A 6,115-nucleotide genomic window follows, 5' to 3' on the forward strand; every position below is an offset into this window, starting at 1 on the left:
ACCATTTATACGTACACTGCATTTCACATTATCATATAAAGATTGAAGTGCTAGGAACATTTTCCCTTTCACACTAATGTTACATAATTTCTCCCACAGCACACATTTGGTAATGCTATCATACGCTTTAATGATGCCTTTTCTAAAACATGTTCTTGTTTCAATAAAATAACAAACAGGGTGAATATGATCCGTAGTTGATCTACGCTTCCGGAACCCAGTTTGCGCATCATTAAGAGCTCCTGTACTTTCAGCCCAAGATTACAGACGGTTGTTTAAAATATTACAATATAATTTGTACATAGGATTGATGAGGGTCAAACCTCTTTACGATAATGGATCCGACGGATCTAAAGTAGAACACTTTGGTATGGGGTTAATAATGCCCTTTAATCATTATGCAGGGATTTTCCCTGTGCTAAAGCAGATATTAAAAATATTGTGCATAGCCAAAATAACATTTTGTGATTTACGACATTCCATCGGGATACCGTCAACACCAGGAGCCTTGCCACAGTGGCTTCTATGAACCGCTCTAGTTACTTCAAAGAGAGTAAGTTTAGCGTCGAACAACAAATGGATGTCACCAGTGTCACTGTCAGTTGCGTTTGCGTGCAAATCGACTCACGTCAGCTTGTGAGACCCAGCGGGCAGTGTTAGACAGCAGGAAAGAGCATTCACATTCCCTCGATAATGACACATGGCTTCTGTATAGCATCTTCTTATGGTTATTCAAAGTCTGAGACAATCAGAAAACTACATGATTCTCAGAAACTGACAAATTTTCAATTGACAAAAATGTCAAAATAGTTTTATTTTCAAAACACAATATTTTCATATTAAAAACTAAACAATTTAGCAGTACAAAACCCTGAAAATCAAACCTTAATTCTTATTGGCCTCTTTGTTTCTACAGTTTAGAAATATAATCATAATTAGAATGTCCCTCCTAGCTCTTACCACAGACAAATCTGATATATTTTCCAATCAATATTGTAACAACGCCTCCAATGAACACTAGTGATCTTTTTTGTCCAGAAAATACATTTCCACAGGGCTGTCGTAAAGATGTTTAGTTGTGCCTTTGAGGGGGGGGGGGGGGGGGGGGATTTATAATACCCTTTATCATTTCTGAATACCCCAATACATGTAGTGAATCCTACTGTGCATTATATGTGTTCCCGTGTTTGTCAGAAGGGAGGGAACCTGTTGTAGCCTTATGGGTGTGAGTGAGTGAGACACCGCTTTTAGGAATATTCCAGCAATATCACGGCGGGGACACCAGGTATGGCTTTGTTCAAATTTATTTTAAAGGCTCGAAATTTCGATTTGTTTCTAGTTACTTCGATTATTTTCTCTTTATTTCGAAGATGTATAGTTATTTGAAGTTTATTAAAAAAGAATCGAAATTTTAAAAGAAATTGAAATTACGAGAAAGTTATTAAAATTATGTATATATATAAATTGACGAGAAAAAGCCTCGAAATTTCGAGAAAATAATTGAAATAACGTGAAAATAATCGAACCAACGAGAATAAAACAAATTTTCGAGGGTGAGAGAGAGAGAGGTTTTCTTCAATAGAAATTCTTCATTTAGTCATATTGTCACTTTCAAAAACAGATATTGTTTTATAAAAAAGATAAACTATATATAAACATAGTTTCATAAAATTGCAAGCAATATTAATTATTGTTATATGGTCTCCGACAATAAATACTGATCCATCACCTCTTAGAAAGATAAGTAGTTATAGACGGCAAATTATTTAGTTGCAGTTTAATATTTGTTTGCGTATTTGTTGGTTATATTTGCTCGCGAAGTTGTATCCATTTTCTATACATTTAGCCGTTTCTATGCCTTGCCCTCCCACAAAACTGCAAATTGGAACTAAGAAGTACACAGATCCAGGTTAGAATAGGTCTTCGGCAACCCATGCTTGTCGTAAGAGGCGACTAACGGGATCGGGTGGTCAGGTTCGTTGACGTGGTTGATGCATGGCATCGTATCCCAGTTGGGTAGATCGATGTTCATGATATCAGTCACTGGATTGTCTGGTCCACACTCGATTACTTACAGACCGCCGTCATATAGCTGGAGTGCGGTGTTAAACAAAACAAAGATGTAAACAATCTGCAAGCGTTGAACGATAGAATACATTACGTCCCCATAGATCTAGGAAGGCTGCGTTAAACTCCGGCCTGTGCCGGATCTAAAATGCGATAGCTCACCATTGAAATAGAAATATCAGTAGACGCTGTGGCTCGATTGACAATGTCAGTCAAGAAAAGAGAGGAGCTTGATAAAGACTAGACATCTACAATGACATATTTCTCAGCGTGTATAAAGTAGATGAGTGAGTGAGTAAAGTTTTACGCCGCTTTTAGCAATATCACGTCGGGGGACCCCAGAAATGGGCTTCACACATTGTACCCATGTCGGGAAGCGAACCCGGGTCTTCGGCGTGACGAGGGATACCTTTAAGCACTAGGCTACCCGACCGCCCCCTATAAAGTAGGGAAATATTTCCTGAAACTGGATTTTCTATACAAACACCTCCATAGAAATGCGTGTGTATGAAATGTTCTACAGGATTATTTCTAACTTACATGAAAGGTTCGTTTACAATTTTGCAGTTGTAGTTAAAATTCGAATCCAAGGTTTATGTTGAAAGTGTAGCGTCTAAATGCGAAAAATGCCAGAAGTAAAAGAAAACATTAATATGTCTTATAGTGAAACAATACTGTAGTCGTGGTATATACCTACTTCTGGGAGAGGAATTCCAGGTGCAGCATGCAGACAGCTGAAGTCATGACTTGTAAGTTTGAACAGGATTTTATCACCTGCCCCCTTGGCTCAGTGGAGAAAAAGTGGGTTGCCATATTAAACATGATATGTGAGACTGCAAGTTCGATTGTGAAGTTGTGAAACAAGTTGTGACTTTTAACCAATGAAAATTCAACATTACATGCATATTAAAAGGCTGCTTAGGCAAGTCAACTGTGCAACCTCAAAGCAGGTCTTACAATTCAAATGTAAAACATCTCAGCAGGTTTCACACGAAAGTAGTACCCCTTACAAGGTTGCATGGGGTGGCAAGAAACCTACAACAATATGGGCAAAAGTGGCAGTAGGTTCATAAGCAAACATTAGATGTTTCTAAAACTTCTTAAAAACTAGGCCTGTCTAAATCCTTAACAAGTCTCCCAAACAGCAGCCCGTGTCCATATGAGATGCAGGGACATGAAGAAGCCTTTAGCGTCGAACAACAAATGGATGTCACCAGTGTCACTGTCAGTTGCGTTTGCGTGCAAATCGACTCACGTCAGCTTGTGAGACCCAGCGGGCAGTGTTAGACAGCAGGAAAGAGCATTTACATTCCCTCGATAATGACACATGGCTTCTGTATAGCATCTTCTTATGATTATTCAAAGTCTGAGACAATCAGAAAACTACATGATTCTCAGAAACTGACAAATTTTCAATTGACAAAAATGTCAAAATAGTTTTATTTTCAAAACACAATATTTTCATATTAAAAACTAAACATTTTAGCAGTACAAAACCCTGAAAATCAAACCTTAATTCCAGCAATATCACGGCGGGGACACCAGGTATGGCTTTGTTCAAATTTATTTTAAAGGCTCGAAATTTCGATTTGTTTCTAGTTACTTCGATTATTTTCTCTTTATTTCGAAGATGTATTGTTATTTGAAGTATATTAAAAAAGAATCGAAATTTTAAAAGAAATTGAAATTACGAGAAAGTTATTAAAATTATGTATATATATAAATTGACGAGAAAAAGCCTCGAAATTTCGAGAAAATAATTGAAATAACGTGAAAATAATCGAACCAACGAGAATAAAACAAATTTTCGAGGGTGAGAGAGAGAGAGGTTTTCTTCAATAGAAATTCTTCATTTAGTCATATTGTCACTTTCAAAAACAGATATTGTTTTATAAAAAAGATAAACTATATATAAACATAGTTTCATAAAATTGCAAGCAATATTAATTATTGTTATATGGTCTCCGACAATAAATACTGATCCATCACCTCTTAGAAAGATAAGTAGTTATAGACGGCAAATTATTTAGTTGCAGTTTAATATTTGTTTGCGTATTTGTTGGTTATATTTGCTCGCGAAGTTGTATCCATTTTCTATACATTTAGCCGTTTCTATGCCTTGCCCTCCCACAAAACTGCAAATTGGAACTAAGAAGTACACAGATCCAGGTTAGAATAGGTCTTCGGCAACCCATGCTTGTCGTAAGAGGCGACTAACGGGATCGGGTGGTCAGGTTCGTTGACGTGGTTGATGCATGGCATCGTATCCCAGTTGGGTAGATCGATGTTCATGATATCAGTCACTGGATTGTCTGGTCCACACTCGATTACTTACAGACCGCCGTCATATAGCTGGAGTGCGGTGTTAAACAAAACAAAGATGTAAACAATCTGCAAGCGTTGAACGATAGAATACATTACGTCCCCATAGATCTAGGAAGGCTGCGTTAAACTCCGGCCTGTGCCGGATCTAAAATGCGATAGCTCACCATTGAAATAGAAATATCGGTAGACGCTGTGGCTCGATTGACAATGTCAGTCAAGAAAAGAGAGGAGCTTGATAAAGACTAGACATCTACAATGACATATTTCTCAGCGTGTATAAAGTAGGTGAGTGAGTGAGTAAAGTTTTACGCCGCTTTTAGCAATATCACGTCGGGGGACCCCAGAAATGGGCTTCACACATTGTACCCATGTCGGGAAGCGAACCCGGGTCTTCGGCGTGACGAGGGATACCTTTAAGCACTAGGCTACCCGACCGCCCCCTATAAAGTAGGGAAATATTTCCTGAAACTGGATTTTCTATACAAACACCTCCATAGAAATGCGTGTGTATGAAATGTTCTACAGGATTATTTCTAACTTACATGAAAGGTTCGTTTACAATTTTGCAGTTGTAGTTAAAATTCGAATCCAAGGTTTATGTTGAAAGTGCAGCGTCTAAATGCGAAAAATGCCAGAAGTAAAAGAAAACATTAATATGTCTTATAGTGAAACAATACTGTAGTCGTGGTATATACCTACTTCTGGGAGAGGAATTCCAGGTGCAGCATGCAGACAGCTGAAGTCATGACTTGTAAGTTTGAACAGGATTTTATCACCTGCCCCCTTGGCTCAGTGGAGAAAAAGTGGGTTGCCATATTAAACATGATATGTGAGACTGCAAGTTCGATTGTGAAGTTGTGAAACAAGTTGTGACTTTTAACCAGTGAAAATTCAACATTACATGCATATTAAAAGGCTGCTTAGGCAAGTCAACTGTGCAACCTCAAAGCAGGTTTTACAATTCAAATGCAAAACATCTCAGCAGGTTTCACACGAAAGTAGTACCCCTTACAAGGTTGCATGGGATGGCAAGAAACCTACAACAATATGGGCAAAAGTGGCAGTAGGTTCATAAGCAAACATTAGATGTTTCTAAAACTTCTTAAAAACTAGGCCTGTCTAAATCCTTAACAAGTCTCCCAAACAGCAGCCCGTGTCCATATGAGATGCAGGGACATGAAGAAGCCTTTAAACGCCGTTACACAGAATAAAGAAGTTCTTATCCAGAACAAGCTTGATGCCTGCACGTTAGGGGTGGTCTCTTCTCTTGGTCTGAACTATGTGAAATCTATTGATATACCTCATGCTCCCTGGGCAACGATATTCAGAGGTCGAGGGCGGCCGGCTGCTACCTACAGAAACAATGCAGGGGGGGGGGGGGGGGGGGGGTCTTCTCAGGTGACGACTTGTTCACCTACTACATGTCGACATTGTCATGAAAGGAATGGGTGATATTCCATTTAATGATTATAATTATACTTTGTCTATAAACAAATGAATCTACCCCGACTGCGCCCAGGGGCTTCCACGACATGTCTCCCCCTCGGGAGTCACGGCTCAGGCCGTAGGAAGCCCTTCCTTATATGTTAATGTATTACTATCCCTTGTTCTCCCTCCATCAAAGCCGTGAGGACCCGGGATAGAATGGGTCTTCAGCAAACCATGCTTGTCTCACCGTGAAGATCCGGGGAAGAATAGGTCTTCAGAATAGGTCACGCTTGCC

The sequence above is a fragment of the Haliotis cracherodii genome, unplaced genomic scaffold (assembly GCF_022045235.1).
Source record: "Haliotis cracherodii isolate W230 unplaced genomic scaffold, xgHalCrac1.p SCAF_7, whole genome shotgun sequence".
NCBI lineage: Eukaryota > Metazoa > Mollusca > Gastropoda > Lepetellida > Haliotidae > Haliotis > Haliotis cracherodii.